General features: G+C 40.4%; 1 protein-coding gene across 7 annotated transcripts in view; it reads right to left on the reverse strand.

Moving 5' to 3' along the window:
• Hnrnp-k (Heterogeneous nuclear ribonucleoprotein K) overlaps positions 1–24,625 on the reverse strand; it is an 84,134-nt gene that overhangs the window by 54,387 nt on the left and 5,122 nt on the right. For 2 of the 7 annotated variants that reach the window (XM_070316281.1, XM_070316272.1), the window contains exon 2: positions 5,887–5,936. The gene's annotated coding sequence lies outside the window, so the exon portion shown is untranslated. Of the gene's footprint in view, positions 1–1,282; positions 1,530–2,650; positions 2,671–5,886; positions 5,937–7,405; positions 7,698–24,625 lie in introns of those variants that run through there. The other 5 variants (XM_070316316.1, XM_070316263.1, XM_070316308.1 and 2 more) reach the window with 5 other exon arrangements.

Below are 24,625 nucleotides of genomic sequence, written 5' to 3' on the forward strand. Positions count from 1 at the left end.
GTCTTGGAAATTAACATCTCGTATCTTCCTAATCTTAGCATCGTTATGCGCGAAGAAAAGTGATAATTAAAGCGTCCGTAAATATCCGCGTGTCACGTTTAAAAGTTTCGGGTATAGCTTTGTGCGAAATATGTCTATCTGGATAGCGAATTAGTATGCGACATGAAATTTTATCGATCAACTGTAAACGGCGAATGCTATTAAAATATCCATACTGTAGTATGCGTACAAATAACTACTCTCTCACAGATACAGAGCATTTAAACTTGTGAGATTATTAATAATAAAAGATCGCCTGGGCGGAATAAAAGCGTGTCTCGCCGATCTCGATCGGTTCGCTTAGTTTTGCACAATCGACGCAGAGAAACGCGCGGCTCATGCATCTCACGTTCGAGTAGCGTATCGTCATAAAAAATCTGCGTCGAGACCTACGAGACAGAATATCGCGCAGTCACGTGTGCGCTGGAATTAATTACAACCGCTCGACCAACTATTCATCGCCGACTGTAAGCCCGACGTTCCTAAAAGAAATTGCGAAATCGCCGGGAGAGATATAAATCGCGATTAACCGACGCGATTATCTTGCGAATCTACGCGAGGCCATCCACTGCGGGGGCTCCCCGGATCCCTCGCGTCGATAAAAGGTGTCCTTACTTAAATTCTCCGTTGCTCAAGTCGCGCATTTATCGAGCAACGTGTTTCGCGCTGATGCGAAACGTGCGAGAGATTGCACAATAAGCGAACGAGTATCAAAGATGAGAAAATTATCATGGGAGAAAATTATCGCGCTGACCGATACGGACACAGACATCACTTAAATCCGTCCGTTTTTTGGACAAAACGACCGATCGAATTCAGCGTTTAAAACGCACGATCGCGCTTCGCTGCCCTCGCGCGGATCTCAAGGACTGACCGAAGGGGAACCTTGAAGCACTTTTGCTAGATCACTGTCACCAGATATGTATAGCGAGAGAGTAAACTTCACGGTGCCGATTGCACGAGCCCGTGCACGCTCGCGAATCACGATCGCGCGAGCATTCAAGGTTGAAAATTCCAGACGCCCCCTCCCTTTTCCTCCCCCCCCCATCCCGCCAGGGATAGGTCAGGGACAATGAAACGTGCCAAACGCAACGGCAGCTGCATTCAAAAGTTCGTTCAACCTTCCCACAAGGGACGTAATCTTTTGTACGATAAACGGTAGCGCATCGTCCTCCGCGACATTCCGGTTTCCGCTTAGAGAGCGTCCGGATTTCCCTGGAAGAGCCGATCGACGCGAACGAACCTGGTGAGCGCGTCCTGACGTGAGACGCGAGAACATCAACTGCCGAGACTCCGCGCACTCCGATGTTCCTTTTTAAAGAAGAATGTCGCGCGAGCGTAATTGCGGCGTGATAATTTCGCGCGTGCGGACGCGGTTACGCCAGAACTGACACTAGGCCGAGAAAACACGGAATAAACTTCACTTCGCCAAGTGGCCGAAGCTCGTTCCTCTTCGGCGAGACACGTCCACCTCTTCCTCGTCGCGAGGAGGCTCGAGCACTGGTGGGGCGAATCGCTCGCAGAGGGAGATCGCGGGGAAGAGGAGAGATCCGAGGAGGGGAGGGGGAGAGAGAGAGAGAGAGAGAGAGAGAGAGAGAAACGAGAGGAGCGGCGTGTATGCACGATGCGAGCGAAGTGTGCGCGCGCGAGCGAGTAATGCGGATGCATCGCGACGCAAGAGAGAGAGAGAGAGAAAGAGAGTGTCAATGAACGGCTCCGAGATTGCCGCGCGATGAGAATTTCACGGTTGCGGAGGCGAAGAATCCCTGCCGATGGCAGGGGTCATGCGACGCGCGATAAGACTTTTAAGGTTTTTAGGCCAGATTGTGCCGATAAAAAGCTGCACGAGTATCGTGTTTCCAGAAGAGACGCGCGTCCATAAACGGGGGCTCTTGTTTATACCGAAAGCGCGATTACGTCGCTTACGTGAGCGGCGAATCGCTGACTAACCGCGACACTCGACACCGTCGAGATTATACGCTGCCACGCATGCATCGACGAAGAATACGAAGCATCCCGCGAAAGCTACAGGTCGTACAAAAAGAATGCCATACAATTATTAGAGAGATAAAGTTTATTGGAAGAAATTAATGCATCGATTAATAAAATGATAAATTATGTAAATTAAATATGTAATTATAACTAAATTCGTCATAATAAACTAATAAATAATATAGAATTGTAAAAGAAATTATATAGTAAAATAGATATTCTAAATTTTCCCCCCATTAACTTGATGGGAAATTAAAAATTGTTTCAGTATTTAATAATAAAAAATTATACTATTTTTAAAATACAATTAAATGTCATGACATCAGAATGAGAAAAACTTCTACATACATTTAGATAAAATCACGATATCTGCATAGATTCCGAATTAGTTTCAAATTATTCGCATAATAGAGACGCTTCTAAGAAGAATTTGATTCTCTCATGTTTGAATGAAGATAAAGACTTCTCAAACATTTCAAAACTCAGCGCACCGAACAATCAACTAGTTAGAATATTGCCGTAGTGGTGCCACGGAATCACGACGTGTGGCCGCAGCTATAGAAAGAGACGCTTATAATTCGATTTGATAAACGCGATCGGGCGGCACGTTTCGACATACCTGCGATCGGCGAAGCTCTTTTCCCCTTCGGACTCTAGCTACGTCGAGAAGAGCCCGTCGTTGACCGAACGCGTTCCGTTCGTCCGTCGCTCGACAACGAGAGAGACGACGAGGATGACGAAGACGAGAACGACGACACGTACGACGACGTAACACAAACACGAAATCCCGAGCACAGATCGGCGAATGCGCGACACCGCGGCGTAAAGTCGCACGCGTAACGGTCAGGCCGATGCATGACATGCGTGTCGCACTCGGGTACGGCGCGTATGACGTGGCGTGCGTGCGGAAGTATATCGATCAGCTGACGGTCGGGTGGATACTGGGCCGCTTCGCGGAATTCACCATATTGTTGCGTCGGCGCGCATGCGCCAATGATGCGCCCTCGTCCCTTCGTTCTCTCTCTCTCTCTCTCTTGCCTTTTCTTCCCTTACTTTCTTCTCCCTCTTCTGCGCCCACCCCGCAATTTCGTCCGTTGTATATACAGGGTGATTCAGCGGGAACTCGCGATACGATTCCAGAACGTGTTTTCAAGGGGATCGTAATAATCCGAGAGACGAAAACCCGGGCGCATCTGTTTATCGATATGGAAGCACGATTTTAGCCCCCAAACGACTAAGGGAGATACTCCGGAATAAACAGATAAAATCTTCATAGAGAAATTCTCGCTCTAAAAGTTACGACCGACGATAGAAACAGCTTTACGACCGCAAAGGCAAAACAAAATCGAATTCGCGTCTCGTATCTCTGTGGTTCTCGCGAACATCCGGTTACTCTTCTTGCGCCTCCATATACATCCAAGCCTTTCGTTCTTCCCAAGAGGATATATTCCGACTTTTTCACTTCGATATATCGCTCCTCAATATGCTAATAGCTCGGTCTTACTTCATCGTGTACCGCTTAAATTACATTATCGTATTACATAAACTCATCCCTCTTTTCCTACTCTTTCCCCCCCCTCTCTCTCTCTCTCTCTCTCTCTCTCTTATTTCCAGTGTCCTCCACTTTTCCGATATCCTATGACACGTTTCTCTGCGACTGCACTCCACCGCATACCCGTTCGTATAATTGTATGTTTTGTGTCTGTACGGCTTTCTCCGATTTCCATATATTTCCGCGTTTTCTATTTTCATTGCTCGCAATTATTTGCAGTAACTTTAGGAAACTCTCGAGCAGTCAAAGATCAAATACTGATGCGGAATGCTGATGACAAATCGTTACAATTGCTATTAAGCGCGATTGCTTTCTAATGACGATTATACAACGGAAAAATACGGAAAAAAAATACTTTACTGTATATTTCAGGTATCGATCCGTTCTCTGCAGAATATTTCGTTCGTGTCGCCGGTATTACACGATTAAAGAAAGGCGAGTTCAATGACACGCGGACTGATTAATATTCGGTAAACACATGTAACAATCTGCTATGCTCGATCCCCTTTTTTCGCTTTCAAATTACGTCCATCCGTTTCTGCCGAGATATGGATTAACGAACCGTAACGAACGCGAAAGGATTATACTTTTCAGAGTGACGATAATGCGATGCAACGCAAAATAAGCGGGATTATAAAAAGCCGGTGAACGTACAATGTTAAAAAAATTATTCGAAAAGCTTTAGCATCTCCGGCTAAATGTTTTTTTTTTTAAGATTGATTTTTATATGCGCTTTTATATTTATGGGGGAAAAAAATCAACATCGCAAAAGTTACTGAAAATTCGATAAAAAAGAGAATTCCGACAAGCACATTAAATAATTACTAATATCAGTGACAGCGCGCGTAATTATCAGTTATCGGATCGATGATAATTAAATAACGATCGACTCATTCTTGTAGAGATTCGAAGAAGACGTTTCCGTTCATCGTGTCGGTGGAAAGTAATCGACAAAATATGAACAATAAAGAAACAACGAGGAAGAGAAAGGGAAAGGACACAAAACGAGAGCGAGTTGAATAGGATGGATATTGTGATTTCACGGCTGAGACGAGAATTCACAGTCACGCTTCGTGATTCTCTTTCTCTCTGTCCTTCTTTCCTTCTCTTGATCCAGACGAAAAGAAACGGGAAACTTTACCTCACTCTCGCGTCGAAAATGAATATTCGCGTCGGGTGTTGCAACAGTTTAACTCCGCATATGACGTAAGGTTTACATTAATTAGTTTTTCGGCGTAGAAAGGTAAAAAAAAAATTAAAGATGCGTTGTGAAAATTGCTCTTTGAAATTTCGCGCAAATATATAATATATTTATTTCACGTAATTTCGCATAATTATAAGGTATAGAATAATTTCCTTCGTTATTTTAAATAAACGTTCGCGTTTTTTACGCATTACGATGAAAGCTGTTTTATCGCGTATCGTTATTATTACAACGCCGGGTATCCATATTAGCGATGGGTTGAGTAATAATAATGTTTAATGAAGTTATGTATTCGTGCGCGATTATTAGCGCGGAAATATACAATTTTAACGACACATTTCATTCCGGTTTCATTATCCACCGTTTGACATAATTAAAAGCGTCGCGCGCGCTTTTCACGTTCGCGATTAGAGAATCGTCGTATATCTCCGACGACTTGATTATCGTCTTAATCTGCCGAGAGAGAGGCTTACGTGGATATAAATAGCGAGTATAATTGAAAATGAAAACGGGCGCGGAGGGAACAGTTAGCTCTTGCGGCTTTCCTCATATTCGTCACCGGTTCATCCGAATACCAGGCGAATGCGAGAGATGGGTAACGAATAACATTATTCTTACGCGATCAAGTAAGGATTCCTGAATCACTCCAATTTCGTACGACGACGGCGACGGAACAGCTGGAGAAACCGGGGAAAATTATGCGGCGCTTATGAATGGCATATGCTAACCGCGATCCGTCTTTTTGCCGGAATAAGCGAGAAGGCCACACGGCGATCTTATCGTCAATCTTCGTACATAAGTATAAAGAACGTAATTAACAATTAGAAAAGTATATTCCAGTAACATGATAATGAACGATACTTTCGCAACCGATTCGCTACCCTTGAAATTTTATGAAAATAGCGTTATTCGCGCGTAAAAAATTCGCGTGATCTATTTGAAAGTGATTTAAATATGTGACATCTGAGATTAAATATAAATTAATTAACGCCAGACACTCTGATACAAGACTCGATATCGCGTGACACTTTTATCTCATCGTATTCTCTCAAGTTTACGAAGCAGCTAATTCACAAAGTAAACGTATTTATCGACTCACCTTGACACAGAAGTAAATTACTCCACGATCAATGCCAGCACTCAGTCAGTCTGAAACACAAAACGCGATAAAATTATGCTCCAGATTCGCCATACGATCCACGATGCGAGAGCTCGACGAGAGGACTGAGCTGTCCGCCAAACTCGTTTTCGGAAGAGACATACAACACGTGCGTGTGTTGTGGAATGTTTCTACGCAAAGATTCCGACACACGCTCAAAGTATACATACTCGCGTATAAACAAAACAAATGACAAACGAAATGTTATTGATTCGAACGTAGATTTAAATATACAATATATATGATGTAGAGTATTTATTTTTCTTTACGGTTTTCCAAGATACAAAATACAATATAATACTTAAGAGAGAGGCAAATCTCATTTATACGAAAAGAATACAAAAAATCGCGAGAGTTTACGGTACAAGATACGTATATTGTCGAGTTCAGGATTAACGCGTCACTTGATCACGAGAGAAGCAAAAAACTTATAGAATCCTCTTAATGTGTCTGTCGTGCGAGTTTTCTCTCTCTCTCAAGAGACGGATGAAGCCAGTTCGGCGCCGAAACAACAGCGTGTCTATACAGATGGGAATAGCTACAATAGCGTGAGATAATGAAATAACTTAATTTCGCTCCGACAAACACATAGATCAAGCGGGAAGGGACGATAGTGACAGTGGTGACTGCTGTTGACGATAGTAGTAGCGGCGATGGTAGTGGTGGAAGTAATGGTAATGGTGGTGGTGGTGGCTGAAAGCGGGCGAATCCGATGCAAAATACGTGCTCGACCGAAACGCGTGTTATAGCGCAAAGTACATTGTAATCCACTCTGTTAGCCCGTGATATCTGTTATAAGAATAATCTACGACGTACGATCAATTGCGCTAGATTAATCGAGTGCCTTAAAAAAATTTCTATATCAAAGAAATCGAACAAACCGAAAGCCAATCGTCTTTCTACTTCTTAAATATATTAAAAATATATATTTTCACACAATTCCTTCTTCCTACTGATTTAGCTTAAAAAAAAAAAACGTGATTAAAGCTCTCTAATATCGAACAAATTGAAAAGCGAGAAGGACGTGTGTGCGTCGATTAAATCAATAGAAATTGTATCATCGAATAACAGAATTAGATGCAATATGCAACAAGAGATTAATAAAAAAATTTAATTTACATATTCATATCTGGCTTGTTTCAAAAATGCTATAAAGTAAAAAATCCAAAAATCTATATCTATGATCACTACGTGATCATAAATATCGTTTTAAAGCTAATTATCTCTCGCATAACTGCATTCAACTGATGCTGTGGTGCACGGAAAAAATCGTCGAAGGGAAACTAAGAAAAATTCGCTGGAATATCCATTGACTCGGATTCAGAGATCGAGGACCGTCACAAAGCAAGTGGCGGGTTACGTAACAAAGCGAAACATCAAGTGCATCCACAAGTAGCGTGCGGTGGTCATGTTGGAGATCGAGCTCCAGACCTTAAAGTTGATTATAAAAAAATCTTACGTAGAAGAGGCCCGGCGATATCGATAATCGAGAGATAGACACAAAATCCGAATCGCTATACGTGGGTCGCGGTTACGCGATAAGAAGACGAGCGAGGTGATCGACGGCGACGACGACGGCGACGGCGACCAAGTTCGACGACGAAGAACGACGACGGGCACTTTGCACGGTCGTAGGCAGCAGGCCGATGTTCTCCGCTTCAAGTGTCCACGTTCATTTGTGAGTCCCGATGGCCTCGAACTGGTCTCTTATCCCTGGTATCGCCCAATCAAAAAACCGGCAGCGTATCGCGAGCCGATTGGTCGTGTATGGCCACCGTGAAGACTGCAATTGGTCAACCTAGCCGAGTCACCCATGGTTACCGTTTGCATCAACAACATCTACGGTCGATATTTCGCGGCTTACTACCTGATCCCGGTGTTCTCTTCTACGTTCAGCGTCTCGCACACATATCGCGATTAACACCTACATAACCCTTGGAGGAGGCAGGGATAGGGAGGGTGGAATTCTCGAGGGCAACCGCTTCTCTTCCACCACCGAACCCCCGATCGCCATTCTATAGGGCGATTTCTACCCTTCCCGAATGCTAAAGGGCTTCGAGAAAGTCGAAGACGACCGTCACCGTCGGCTAAGGGACCTGAAAAGCTGGTACCACGGCCATCAACGGCGTGTAACCCTCGAACATCCCCTAATGATTATTTTTCAAGCCACCTCGCAATCTCTTTATCGCGGCGGATACGTTTTCGGCAACGCGACGCGGTTACGCGAGGGATATATTTATATAAGAATAATCGTGGCAATTAAGTCAAAGCGACAAACTTAAGACTCGGAAGATTTATCGGTATCGCCAAATCCTATTTTCATTCTCGACTCAAAGGTGTAATTTATACGAAAAAACTCACATTTAAAATACTTTGAGCAGATATATCGCTTTCTTATCGTTTTCAAAACTTGTACAAATATTTTTTTTTTTTTTTTAATAACAATCTACGAAAAAATTATTGTTTATACTGTTTATATTATACAATATATAATAAAATTCAATATTTATAAAAATATTATCTTAAAATAAATTTATTACCTAAAAATAAAAGATTTGGCAAAACAAACATAAAAATATAAAAAATTCTTACAATTCCTAAAAATGTAAAATAAATATATTTTTATTATCGCGTACAAGTTTCCATCTCTTGCCATTCCGTAGATACACAATCGAATCTCAGTTCCAAAGTTCGTCGCATACACGGCTTCGTCTTCGAAGTCTAATTGCCACTTTAGCAATTGTTGAGTTAATGGTATTAGCTCCGTAGCTCTCTGGCTACATCCCAGAATTCACTGTTAGCGCTTCGCGCATCGTTTTGTCTTATTTTGAATTTTAAGCAGCGTGAGATGCAACGAGGCCGTTAGCGCTAATTGCTAATTTCGCAACGTACGCCGCAAATGCGTATATAAATACCCAATTGTATTTTCTCATAACGAGCAAAATGCGATTCAATGTACGTTCTATCCCGCATCGGATAGATTTGATAGACAACAATTGCGTATCGTAACCACGCTAATTATATATCGTAAGTTACATCATTTTCGTCGTCGCGTAACGTTATTCATTGAACGTCTGTACTATTTCACGAAATAAAACGTTTTTAAACTAACTGGATTTTTATTTAAAAAAGAAAGATAAATTTCGTGTTTTTTCAATAAAATAAACTTGATAACAAACTCGTAATTTTTAAATTGACGTAATGGCTGTTTCAATAAAAGCAGACAGGACAATACGCTCAAAAAGGATCTCGAATATGGAAGGCTAACCGAGAGACGCTATTAGTCGACGTTTTACTGTCATCTCAGACTGGTAGACATTTGTCACGCGGAGTGTCGACGTGTCTCTTTGCACTATCGAAATCTACTCTACGAAGACTCGGAAAAAGCGATTATCGAGCACGACCCGCGGTATTATTCGCGACTTTGGAGAGGAACCAGAAACGCTCGAGGCGGGCATGTCCCCGTTCGACGTTCGATTATCTGTGTTATCGATCGCTCGGTTGCTCTCGTACACCCGGTTCCTGTGACGACGAAATGAACGCGGATGCTCGACATATCCAGCGTGACGATTCTACCACAAACGCGACACGTTCATATATATCTCATAGTTTGCTGCGTCATAAAAATGCATGAATATGCTACTGATGTTCACCTTAATCCGAGAAATATCATATTTTATTGTCCTGAAAGTTTTGTTATTACTGGTGATATATTTAAATTAAATAAAAAAAAATTCTCTTATTTATTTTTTTTTATTAAAAAATATTTATCATCCGTTCGAGAAATATCATAAATAATTTTTAATTGCCAAAATCTAGGTTACGCAACGTTTGAACGGAATCAGCGTTTATCCGATCAAAAAACAAAGCAAATATCGCGAACAAACGGTCGGCAAAGAGATAACGAAACACAAAGAAAATAATTAAACATTCGTACCATTAAACAATCGTAATCGCGCCGTAAATCGATACCGAAATACGAAAGCGACATACGATTCCAGTGAAAGAAGGGCGAGGTGTGATAAATAATTCAGAAATTAGATAATATCGTGCACGTTGCTCGTTCTACGGAAACTGGTTCGATTGGTTCGCCTTGTTTTTAAGAGGAAACCGTATTATCCGAGACACGCCAACCTCGTTGTCCTGTGCAATGCGAACGAATTCGCCAATTCCACTTGTCAATTAAGCCCACACACGATCGCGTATCTGTCCGACCTAATAAAATATGACAAATGTACCTGCCAATCTAAAGTGCAGACTCGAATTTCTTATTGCATTCTAAAATAGTACCTATTTCCAGAGATTTTCTTTTTGAATATAAAAATTCGATAAGCTATCAAATTCGATTCCGACAAGAGATTTTAATAAATTAGCTTGAAAAAATTGCCTCTCGATTAATATTAATTGTATTTCTACTTTTTCATTGGTATATATTATACTGAACAATGAGTAATCCATTTTTAAAATCTACTCAATCCGTCTTCCAGAAATAAGGGCTTCACGTGTATCAAACTTAACGATATTATTAGCTAACCGGTTTTTATCGGGTTGACGGCACAACGTGTGAAATGGAATTATAAGAACAGAATTCGTAAGACGAGATTCACTTTGACGATGACGAACGACCGACTGTGAGAACATTTCTAAACGCGTTATGACAAACTCGACGATTACGCGATGCATTTTCTGCTTGGACTCTGCCAGCGATAAATCCTTCACGGATCTTAAAGGTATCTTCATGTTTCTTATTTACGCGAATGCAATGTATCTTTCTCCATTAGCGAAATCAATTTACGCATCGTTCTCGATGAAGGTGCAATTGCAAAAGTTGCGTAAAGTTCGAAAACTGCAAGTAAGCACACACGTTTAAGAAATATAAAGTTTAACGATACAAGTGAATCGTGTGCTTATTCGTAGAAAGTTTTAAAAAATAAATTTGTTTACATTTTTTTCTCTTCTCTTTAACTTGTTCTTATTTCTTCTTTTGAACTTTGAAAAAAGGTCAATGTTCGCATCTCCAATTTGTCAGAAGATCGTCGCTGCGCGGTAAACGATCTTGAGAAGAAGTCGCGGAAATGTGTTGCGAGGAGACAACAATGTCGGATCGGTGGAGGTAGCGGGAGAAGAAAGGGTGATGACCGGAAAGGGTGAATGAACGGAAATCATGAGCAACTTCGGAAGAAAAGAGAGAATACATGAGCGAGTTAGTGAGAGAGAGAGTATGGTAAAAAGAGAAGAACGAAGCGAAGGGAGAGCGAGAAAGCGCGGATGGAGAATTTATCGTTACCAGAGGTGCTTTGATTCATAGATGTAAACACATAGGAGAAAACAAGGATGCGCCTATATCGCGATGAAAAAGAAGGAGGGAGAGACCGTGCAATTATATTATATTATGACGAAAAAGCGTAGGAGGCGGAAGCGCCGACGAAAAAGTCACGCCTATGGAAAAAGAACGCGAGCGTAAATATGCGACGTGCCCGACATGTCGTATTGAAATCGCGATTATTATAGAGACGAGATCTTCGACAGAAATAGACGTTAGTCGCACAATGACATCGCGCATTTTTATCGACGCGCTAAATTCTTAAAATTCCCACACGTCTCCGTCGATGAAGATCGCACACGATGCTCGACGTTTGCGAAAAATCGGATAAAACAACGACGTAATAAACGAGCGGAACATCCGGAGCGAGAGCGAGAAAGAAGGATAGTCCTTATCCTCGGTCTCCTTCCCTTTCATTTTACCTCGCAGTTCTTCGACACGATGATCCCAGGATGCCCCCGGGTCGTGAGAAAGATTCCTCGGACTGTTTTCATCTCCGACTAGGAGGAAGGCAAGTACAACCACGAGTACAACTATTTCTCTCTCTCTCTCTCTCTCTGTCTTTCTACTCTCCGCCCCACCCTCGTATCGACGATTTTTTTCGACTTTCGAAACCGGCTCCGGCGCAAGGACAATGGTCTTCTCCATCGTGCGACCGGGCGTTTCCGCGCGAAAACGCTTTCATCATTCGCGATCAAACAGCGGTAACCCGCGCAGTTTCTTCATTCCTCTAGGATTATTTTACGCGAGATATTTTCAAGACAAGTCCATCCTCTCCGAGAGAGGCGGAATTCTCCATCGCGGAGAATTTATAATCGTTACTGCCGGTGTAAACTAATAAACAGATAAGACACCAGGTATGATGCGTATTGTAATTGACCCTTTCAGTCTTGAGTCATATCTTAATATACGGATATGCACCGTGTGTTAGCTGCACGAGGATATACAATAATTCTATTGCTAGTTTACATGTCAAAAATGCTCGAGCAAGTTACATTCACGTTTACAGTCATGCGACTGAGAAGAGAGACTGATTTATTCCGCAAATCCGACAGATTCGCCGAAAATATAACGTAAAAATTATGAGCGCGATAGGATTGAACAGCTGAAGTCTTCGCTATTGGATCGGTCGTGACCAATATTTCTAGCGCGCACTCACCATCGAATCTCTCGTGCCAATTCTCGAGTTTATTTTCATCTCAATATACGATAAAAATAAACGCGAGACGATCGATACGCATGACTTTTACAAATAAGAAACGTCATGTTTACGAAAAAAGCTGATAAGATTTGATTTGACAATTTTAATCGAATTAAATATTACAATCATTATTATAAATATATAAATTTAACATAATATATATCCGATTATAATAAAAAAATATATATATATATATATATATATAAAACAAATTTATAATAAATATATAACATATTAGAAATATTACAAGTATTTAAATATGATTATATAACACTCGTGTATTTTTTTATCTAGTCAATTCCTCCGCAAGTTATTTCCCGTCGATAAATTTATCGCGTACCGCTGAGTACACTTCATCATATTGCAGAAACGTGACTCGAAAGATAGAAATCGTGTCGAAAATTTTTCAATTTGTAATGTTGTTTACGTTTCGTCAGCATTATATCATAATTTCGAAACACACAGCTAGATGTAAAACTATATAAAAATTATTTATAATTAAAAATTTTCTCATTCCAGCCCAGACTTAGACAACATTGCATTGTTGTAGTAATTATGTAGTATTTTACTCAATATTTTCAAAAGAATAGGAAAACGTAAACTTTTTTTTATCGCACAATATATTCTTATAAATATTCGATGTAATATTTGTACGTAACACCAGAGGTGTATCGTGTAAACGGTAATATGCATTAGAAAAGACATTTCTTTCGGCGAATAAAGTATGCATCGTTTCCCCCTTTGATTGAAACACGATATAACCGTGAGAACTTTGCGTTCCGCTCAATGTACCGCGGAAAATGCGAAACCTCTCGCGGCAGGCTTTCCTCACGGCGAGTTTCTTCAACTTCGGGGAAGGAAAGTGTGAAAATGCCATGCTCTCCCCCTCTTTTTCCGTTCCCTTCCCTCTCCTCCACTGTTAGCGTATGACTGGCATTGACGAATTTAAAAGTTGCACGGCAGGAATCTCGCCCGCGCGGACGGAACCTTCCTATTAATTTCTCCTGCGCGTCTATAAAATAATAAGACGAAATTCTCTCCGGATACTTTGGGCTTGCCGAGAAGGAAGCGATTAACGTCGTCGCCCCGGAAAAAAAAATAGAAGGAACAGATATCTATTCTGTGGCTTCTCTCCATTAGTCGCAATCGCTGTTATTAGGCGTAATTATACCGAATGAAAAGAAGCTGCGCGGCTGGACTTTCTCGCCTCGTCGTTTGGAACGTAATAAAGAGAAACGAGAGATTCTGTGAGAAACGTCGTATACCAGTTTCTTGCACAATCGAAGCCGCGTTGCAAGCAAATGCCGCCTTTTCCGCCTTAATCCGCACTGCGAAATCCTCTCGAGAAATGCGAATCGCGCTCGGATTATTGTAAGATAGAAAATGATTTTCGTTTCGATGAGAATTCAAAACGGCCGACCGATATGACGAAACAAAGCAAAATTACCGCGGCTGTAATAATAAAGTATGCACATGGATGAAGTACGGAAAGCAGGCAGATGGTAGTTTCCGAACGCCCCCGCCCACATCCCGAGGCGAATATTACTTTTCACTTGGGTGGATTCGATATTACAGGTATAGAACACACAATCGAGAGAGTCTGCGAAGCAGGCGAGCAGCCCCCTCGCTACGTCGCGGCCTCGGTGGCGGTTGTTAGATCGAGGGTAGAGAATAGCAGAGAGAGAGAGAGAGAGAGCGACGATTATAGTAGTAGAGACCGTTCGCGGTATCAATATTTTAAGGGTGCACGTTCCTTCATCGATCGCAGCTTTTCTACATAATTAATCGCCACTCCACCTCCCCCACCCCTTCCCCGTTCAGCGCATGTCGACTCTCATCGGACCTATCGAAAGCGCTCGCACACGTCTACGCGCGCACACGTACAAGCCACTATCACCCACTCATTCTTCGTCTTCTTTCTTTCACTCTCGGATGCGCGCGTATCGAGCCGAAGACCGACAGAATCTCGAAAATCGAATCAGTGCCGCGACGGCGAGTTAAATGGATTTCGATCGAATCCGCGAAAGGTGCCGACGAGGGGGAACCGACATGGGAAAGAATTTCGGGTGTTTGTTTCTCTTGGAAGATTCCGCGGGATACACAAGCCAAAATCTGGCTCGGTAACGAAAAGAGAGAAATGAAGGCATCTCGTTCCCGAAAGTCGTTCGCCGGAAAACTACTAGGCGTACTGTTTCGTTACGAATGCATGACTTATCGCTTCAGAATAATTAAGAGTTCGGAAAAGCAGATATAGTCCGTCCCAGTCTCTCGCCTCGCGGAAGGCATTTCGCCTTATTCCTCACCTAGATTGCCTCAGCGAGTATAATAAAAGTCAATCTACTCGAATGATGAGGCACCGATACCTTTCGAAAATCTGATGCCGTGTAAATTTAAATTCGCGTAAAAATAACGTCAAGACGATGCCTCGTTGACTTAAATCACAGGTTCAATTTTTCGCAACAAGCTTTTCGCGGAAAGAATTAAAATGTAGCATGCGTTTCCATGCAATTATCTTAAAATTATACCTGAAAATCACGCAACTTCTCCATTTTATTTCGCACATACATATAAATGTCTGTTAGAAAAAACTTTACAAGATATGTACGTTTTAACTAATCCAATATTTATTTTTTACAAAATGCGCGCATATAACTTTCTCATGATCGCAAATAGCGGAGCATTGAAGAAGGTTTACCTTTCGAAGGTTCCAAATATTTGAATAGTATAGAAAGTACACATAAAAAGAAGATTGAAATGTGATAGAACGCGAAATGTAGAAGTTTATGCTAAACGTGAATGAGGTGGAAGAAGCTAGCCAAAGTTCAATATTTAAATTTGGATTAACACACCCAGGATAAATCGCGCAGATCCACGTGAGCGATCGTATCTCCTCCCATTATAATTATTAAGCCGGATTTTGGGTCTTAGCTAAATCGAACTTGCCTTACGACAGGGGATGCCGGAGGACCTACTAGAATCGCAAGAAGATTTTCCCCATTTACGAAAATATAAATCTCATTGTATCTCGAAATTTTGAATTGAAATACTCGTATACGCAATAGTCTCCACGTGATTATTGTTGATTATATATTTTTTTTTTTAACTTATAATGCGGTATAAAGATCTCAGTATTAGACCCATTCTCTTTCTAAAAGTTTATGAAGATGTATATACGTGATCGTATTAAGTTTTAGCTAGCGGTGCATAATAAATAATAAAAAGACACGTTCATGAAACGTGAACTTTTCCACGAAAGGCACAGCGGCGTAACGTAGTAAAAAGTGCTCTCAAGCTATCATGAACTGGCTATACTACGTGCATGCAACAGTGGAAACTATAATTACGCGAGAAAGAGGAAAAAAAACGGCCGATCGAGAGAGCTCCGCGAGGGTGATAGACGCGAGAAACGCACGATGAGAAGGAGAGAGTACCGAGGGCAGAGGCGGCCGGATAAAGACGGAGATAGAAGGGGAGAGGAAGACGGAGGGAGGAGGAAACGTTTAAAGGGAACAAGTATCGGAAAGAGCGAAACCGGCAAGAATGGCAAACTACTGTGGGACCATGCATCTGTCTCCTAGCATATTTGATATTCCTCCTCCTTTTACCCTCCTCCTCCTCCTCCGCTCTCTTGCATCCATGATATCTGCGACTTTAAGTCTATGTCACGCAGCATAAAATCCCCCTCGTTGTGTCGGGGGCGTATGTACGCCTCGTCGCAAAAATAAAAAGTATCGAAAATGACAATAATAATAGTCAGATTAATTTTACTTTACTTTCACATAGCGGAATGATAAAATTTAATTTATTTTTATTTTTTATATATTTTTATTTTTTATATAGTAGATTTTAATGATAGAGCATTTTGTCTGTCATTTCTCAGCGAGAAGACGATAGATTTGTATAATTGTCATATACGAGAAAACGATCAATAGAAAAGACAATCGTATGCGTTACGAGTATACTGGACGCAGTTATGTCTCTATATTTACCTTTGTTTCCTTTTAAACAAATTAATCCTATTCAACACTAAAATTTATTTGATATAAGACTTATTGCGTCGCAAGTTTATTCGCTGATGTTTCTATCGCACACCCGACCTTCGAAGTAATTTACTTACTACCAAAGGACGTGGCTCGTGCGAATGGTATGCACGAGTTGAGCAAGGATTCCGGCCGCTTGAAAATTTATGAGAGGATATTCCAAGTAACGAGTACGCCACTGTATATGTGTTACGCTGCGCGTTGCAGCTTTGACGTAAAAGAAAAAAAAAAAAAAAAAAAAAAAAGCGACTCAATAAAAAGTCAATCTACTCGATGGAATGCTCCCACGCTTGCAAATCATTAGTTTTGCGTATCATACGTTAAATGCGCGGATAGAGACGCACGACGTCGTATATAGGATACGATACAATATGATGTCGCGTTACGTTGAATGCAACGGATATCCACGGAAAATGATCGATCTTATTATAGATAGTATTAAAAGCGCCAAGTCTAGCGAATTCGCATAAATCTATTGACTCTCTATTTATTATGTCCAGCACATTTCCGATCGGTATGAAATTTCATTCTCCGAGCAGAATTTCTAATTACTAATCGCGAAATAATTTCATCTTTGCAAATGCGTCTCGCGTGGGAAGCAATCGTGTAATGTAATTAATAGATGGACGCATCGGGCGATCGTAGGAGGCGAAGGCGAGGAGTTAACGGGACGGTGCGTGACGTGCTCGTTAGATCGTAAATGAATTTGTTAGGCACGTTTTCAGTTCGATGGTAAAATTCAATGTTACCATTATTTATTTAATTAGATGAACGGGAAAGAAATCTCTTTGGTACACAAATCTGTAAATACAAAAATTTATGCACACTTGACGCGTTTTATCCAAAAATTTCGAGAGGGAAAGAGATAAAAATCACATATATTTTTTCTCGAATATTATCGGATTTATTTTTAATGCTTCCTCAGGTAGATATATTGATTTAGCCATTTATGCTAGAAGAATTTACCGTGCGATCATTATTATCTTCGTTAATGAGCGTCGCAATTAGAATCGATATAAGTGGAGGATGATCTGATACAACTTGATCAGCTGACGACTAGTGATATATCCGTGTCTTTTAAAACCCCTCCCATTCATTTAAAAACGATTTGTTACATCACGCCTTCTAACACCAGCTTATCGATGCGAAGCAAAAATGTGACATATCAGCGTTGATGTCACCCAAAGCGAACATATTTCGTAACAGAAACAAAACGATATATTTTGTACATTAATCATTTAGTTTATTAATATATATGTATTTTATTAATCATGCAGTTTCAAAATCCTATTAAAATAAATATATATCTATTGTAATAAATATATATTGATATTTTCTAAAGCAGAATGTGAGAGAGAAATGATTTTTCTTCAGATAGATTTGGAAAAATATATTTTCTCTTCTCTTTCAAAAGGCTAATTTAAAAATGACCATGTGAATTTTAAAGTTCCCTCATGCGCCGAAACCGATCGTTTGATGTAACATTAAATCGCATCAAGGATCCTCGATGCAGACGAAGAGGTCCGTCTGGGCGACACGACCGCGACGATGCTCCCCACGTTGCTGGCGGCGAGTCGTACACGCCACCCTTAATAATTCACGAACGGCTCTATCTTACGTCACGTACCATTCCCATTCCGAGGAGAGATGCTCGTCAGGGACTTGTGAGAGTCTTGGCCAAGTACGCAACAAGGAGACGAGCAAGCCCAATCGCGAGACGAGAAGAGAGCGCGTAAACCACGCGTGGACCGCAATGCGGAACTGATGCGCGATTTAATCCTTCGATCCCCATTGCTCGTCTTAATCCGTGAATGTTCATTATCGCGAACGATTTTATCCGGAAATTATTTGGACAAAAAAAAAATCTAATTCTTATTATTCAATATAAAATGAATTAAAAAAGATTCATGAAGCCCCCTTTTTAACGATTACGGATATGATTAAAAAATCAAAAATATGAGACTAACGGCAACCCTGTGCGCAGGAATGCCGCACTAATTAACGAAACACTAAAAGGTACGCTAAGAAGAACGATTCCCAGTCGTATAAGCGAACGTACTGCGAAACTTAACAAAGTACGAGATTAAAATCTATGCACGAAGCACACCTTTCGGCATCTTCCTCTCGCGGCTCGCAGACGGATCGATAACGAGAAAAGGTGAGAAAGAGAGGAAGCGAAAGGAGAGAAGAGATGAGAAAGGGAGAATTATTGCAAAGTCAGGATACTTCTCGGATACTCTACCGGACCATTCAAGTACGATCGACTCGCGAGAGGAGAGAGAAGAGGGAGAAGTTTAACCCTTCGCCGAGAGGATCCATTTTCAACGAAGAATTCCACTCGATTCGTTTCTTCCGTAATTCGATTCGTTTTTAATTCAGGATTAATCGGTTTCTCGAGGGAGGGAAGCTTTCGGCGACTTGATTTACGAGTGTCGTAGATAAAGAGTTTCGAAAGAGGGGGGGAGGGGGAAGGGACATGCGTTATCTCATTTTTTTTTTCGCTTGTCTATTGGTTTGCAAATTTCTCGAAACTCGTATAACGAAATAACCCGATCGACCTATCTCCTAGCCTTTCTCTATCCAAGTACAATGAATACGATGTCGGCGGGATCATCCTCCGGCGAATTACACCACTCGTCCTTTGTTCTCACCAGTGCGGTACTCGCTCGTTCTCGAATTGAGATACACGGGAGTGTACGAACGATTGTATGAACGATAAACTACCAAGTATAACAAGCATACATAGAAGACGGGGCAGTCAAGACAGTATTATATTTGAAGACGCTCAAAGTTGGCAAAAGGGCAAATAGGTACTAAAATAACTGAGGATACGAAGCCGTTCCATTTTCATGTGCATTTACAACCTCATTCCCATCTGATTAGCTTTGGCATTTCGATAGAAGGATTATGGAATAATTGCCGAGAATAACCTACTATAAGTACTACATAGTTTTTGGTACGCAATAAGTGATGTAATTCTATGTACATACGAGTCCCTTCTAATTAAATATGGATCGTTAACGTTCCTAAATTATGCGAGAGTAAAGAAAATTCTAAAGCGTATTATGTATAATCTTTTATATTTTACTTGGTTTGACTTATTCGCATTATCATTCTTTATCTTTCTTCTATTTCTATATTTTTTCGCATCGACGATATAGAGAGGCATGTGCTTATAATATCAACTTTACTTTAACGATGAAAATGTTACGAAATATATATTTAAGGAAACGCAAGTTTTGCTCTATATAATTTCTTATCTATGTACTTGTCCCGCGCAGCGAGATAAAATAATTTACATCCGGGAGATAGCTTTTGAAATAAAGCAGGCACTTAACGAACGTCGTTTAGACGGAGTTTTTTCGAGAGTATTACTACCATTGGGCAGCGTTACTTCGCAGTGCCACTCCATTAATATTAGCGAGCGGGCTTATCTTTAAAAGTAGAGAGACAAATCCGGATCAGATATATCAGCTATACAGGAGTTGACCATTTAATTACTCCTTCAAAGTAACTAAGCACGCGATCACGCGAACAGGCGTTAGAGCAGCTGATTATCGACAAAAGGAAGCGGCATGAATCGATGTTCGTGAAAAAGCTAAAAAAGACACGCGTGAATTTACACGGAATTTTACGGCGCGTCAACGAAGGTGCGAATAGTAGCGTTCGAGCGTATAATTCGCTCGGTAATTGCAAGAATTTCGGACTCGTATGAACGTTCATTGCGACATCGCATGGTCAAGCGTGCCAAGATCGCGCAAAACAATGAGCGTCACGCTCCGAGAAATCCTCTGGCACCGCTTGTTGTCGCAGCTGTTCCAGTAATTTGTGAATCAAATACTCTGTTCATTGATACCAAGTCCGTAAAACTATCGTGTCCTATATATACATTGGTATCTTAATACATATATAATAGAGATTATATAAAAATATAAATCAAAAAATAAATCAAAAATATATTAGATTACATATCGCAAAAAAAAAAAAAAAAAAAATTTACATCACACATGCGCGTTTATCCGTGAAGAAACTTAGTCTCTCATTCATCGTAATCGATTTATCTGCGTCGAAAGATGTTGCGGCGAACCAGAAGCCGCCGCCGTTCTCCTTTCGTTCGGCCTACATTGCGTGCATTAAGGACACGTAAACGGGAATCCGGCGCAAAGTGAAAGTAAAAGTTTCATACTCTCGCAAAAGTAAGAGAATGCGCGTGATCGCCCGATGTCAAGTTCAAGGTCATCTGACATGTCGGAACGCGGTTCCGCACCGGACACATTTGCATCGTGGTCATATACAGGCTTGTGCACCTGCAAAGCCCACGAACATTAACGCCCACGTGGTCCACGGGAAATTCGAGGCCATCCAATATCGAGAGATACTTTTGAAGATCTTGGATATATTAGTAAAAATTAATTCCGCGTGACACAAAGATGACTTTTGTGTAATATAATTATTTTATAATTTTATAAGAGTTATATTGTCTTTATTATTTTTTAATTTTTAGAAATTTTTTTTTATTATTATTATTTTTATCATGGGAAAAATGTTTCGCACTGTCCTTGAATTGTCAATAATCTCGATTGTTCTTAAATCGAATAGTACATGGATTTGATCAATGTGATAAATGTATGAAAAAGTGGTTACACTGCAATTGCGCGATCGTAGAACAGCTTGTACGAATTATCCATGGCCAAGTGTTCCCATTCATTGAAAGATAAACATGCTTAATCATTAATGTCGGAAGTCTTTAATTGGAGCATGTCGGCCAGTAGAAAGGGCAAATTCTCTCCCGACGAGAAGAACAAGAATGTTCCCGAACATTATCGATTCGCTTTGCCAATTAATTTTCGTTAATTAATAGGAAAGTAAAAATTATATTTAACTCTGTAACTACTCACATTTTTTTTCTGTGAAACATTTCTAATGAAAAAATTATTGATTATTAAAAATATTCATCAAAAATGGAAACAATTGATTAAATGTAATTATTATAAAATGATTTTTAAAGTTATATTTCATTCCCGTCAATTAGTCAATTGCACATTTAATGCGACAAAATGGACTATCAATTCGAATTAAACCAAATTTAAAAGACATTCCCGTCAACTTTTTACGATCGTACCTATTAACCGCGATTTACACACGACTCGTCTGACAAGCAGTTCTCAGATGATAGTTTGAGCAACAGCACCTGGCATGCAGGTGATCCGAGTTAGATGTAGTTCTGCTTGTGAACTCGTTACGTAAACGACGACGACGACGTAAGTTTGCGAAGCTCGACGTTCAGTTACGAGAGATAGAAATGAGCGGCGGGCTTAGAGTTGCTGATGCTCGATCTTGCCTGATCCCCGGTTCTCGAGTTCTCTCTTACCCTACCTGAATGGTTAACTGGTTACGTAAACGGAGAACATTTTAAGAGGATACATATCTTGCATGCAGCTTTCTCACAACTTGCTTTATGTATAACCCGATGATAGGATCGTGCGGCAATTTTTACGGGAAGTGAAGAAATAACGAAAAAAAAATAAAGATACCATTTACGCGATTGTAATCGAATAATGTGATCCGCATCAATGATTGATAGAACAATCGAGATAATTGCGACAATTTAGTGAACGCGATAGTGTAGATTTTCTTATAATAAAATTAATGATTAAAAAAATATTTCTAAAAATTAAAATACAATTTGGTCAATCTGGTAATTATTATAAAATTATAAAACAATTATATTGCAAAATTCATGTTTGTTTCACGCGGAATTAATCTTTACTGATATATTTAAGATCTTGAAGAGTATCTTTCGACTCGAATTTCCCGTCGAATTAATTTCATGGGCCTTTTGCAGATGCACAAGATTGTATATGACCAAAATACAATTCGTCGCAATTGATATAAATATCAGTTTAGAAATATTATAGTTATTATTACGTACAATTGTAAATCTCTTTCATCTGGTGACGAACTAACGATCAGATTTAATGGCGCGCTCTCTGCTACGAGCATATTAATCCGACAGACACACGCGTGCGATATCGCATTCGCCACCTTCAATCCTCTTAGCTAATCCCTACATCTACATGACGCCGCTTTTTGTTTCAAAGCAACACGGCACGCCATCAATATCATCATCCGCGCGCGCACTCTCGTTACTATATCTACGCTTGTAGAACAACATCCGCCAGTATCGGTCTAATCCTTTTCAAGTCACACTTGACTCGTTTACTTATATGCATCATGATTAATGAGATACAGAATTCGCAGCCCATTCAAAATTACGCCTTTATCCCAAACACTTCACGAGATGTATTTTAAAAGCTTTCGCGTTATAGAAATATGAGCGCGAGGAAGGAGCGATCTCATCTAAACGATTACGGGACTGAATTGTAGATTGAGACAGAGTCTACTGTGTCTACGCGATTAAAAACGTCGCGATTGAAAGTGAAAACGCGGTGCAATTAAATCGGTACTTGCAAACAGCGGTAAAATTCCATTCGACATCGCAACTCGACGGAGGGGATACACGAGCGCCTGTGAGAATTAACGGAACGAGTAATCTCGTAATATCGCGAATGCCATAAGAATGCCGGTGATCGGAAAAAGAAAAGGCAACGAGGAATTACGCACAAGCGGCGATGTTTTCATGCGCGCACGCGAACGGGGAGAAGGACCTAGATAGATCAACACAAACGGCGAACCCGCTGCATTCCAGCGTCGCGTAAAAGTGCTCGATCCAAGGACTACGAGTCGGCGGGACAACGATGGCGGTGGGAAGGGGGAGGGGGGGCAGGGCGAGGACGAAAGGTGGAGGCGAAGTTCAAAAAGGGAAACTTCGCGGCAGAGCGACACGATAAGGAATGCCGCGAGACATTGTTGCCAATCTTCTTGGGCAATCGCCCTCGTAACAGCCACCATATGACATATTTCATCCTCCCGCGTATCATCCAGGAGTGAATTGCGAGCAACATCGCCGGAATTATTTAACCCGGGATATACGCAAAATCTTTATTTATTAAAAGATAAAAAAAAAATTCAAAAATTTTATCGCGTAACGATCATATGTGTTTTTCGCGGACAATTTTTAAACAATTTTTAAATAAATCGCTTGAGACGATGCAGATTTTTTTATAAAATCACAGAGAAAATATATATCATCTAGCTTGCATATAAATCGAATCATGGTAGGCTGTTTTAAAAGTAAACTTTAAAAAAACATTTTGTAAAAAAATGTTACAAATATATATATAGAAAGTCTGTGATGTATAATTATCGTTAACCAATCCGCATCATTATTATGTAAACTATTCGAGTGATTGATGATTTTGAATAGCTCGTATGTGAACAGCTAATTGTGGTAAAATAATACACTACACTAGAGCGCAAATAGTGCGCGGCGAATAGATGTGCAACCACGTGAGTTGCTTGCGTGCAATTACGAATAATGAATTCGCATCTGTCATTATAGTTAGGCACTAAAGTATTAGCGTCCCTATAAACAGAATGGTATAAACAGAACAAATTTTCGAACATAAGATATTGCTTTCGAATTATTCGCGGATTTGAAAAGATTCTGTTTGTATACCAAAGAGATACAGGATTAAGAGAGAAGGATATAGAATAAATAAAAAAAAGAGAGACGGACGAAGAAAGACAGAACACACGCAGAATAATGAAATGTACAAAAAAAAAAAAAAAAAAAAAAAAAAATTGAATAGCTGTCGCGGTCTCAAACTTATCGTTTGAGACTGCACAGTACATAGTCTATTCTATTTTAGATCCATGTCATTTACACAAAGCGATTTCACTTTACTTAGCCGCCCGCTGTCCTCGGACAGATGGCTAACTAGAACGTGACGAAAGTGTGCGAATCGATGACACGTATCGTTTTTACTTGCAATCCGCAAAGTCACCCCGCAAAATGCGAGGATAAAAATGTAATTAAATGTCAGAAATTTATAACATAGATGGCAAACAAATAAAAAAAAAAGTTATTAATTTAACTTTATTATCGCTATCTGTTTTCTCTTTATTATTTTACCGAGATACTTCGAAAATTATCACTATAAAAACACATATAGCAATATTATTTTAAATACACAATTACATTCGGAATAACAA

The sequence above is a fragment of the Polyergus mexicanus genome, unplaced genomic scaffold (genome assembly GCF_030449975.1).
Source record: "Polyergus mexicanus isolate NDT 795.1 unplaced genomic scaffold, iyPolMexi1.0 SCAF_1, whole genome shotgun sequence".
NCBI lineage: Eukaryota > Metazoa > Arthropoda > Insecta > Hymenoptera > Formicidae > Polyergus > Polyergus mexicanus.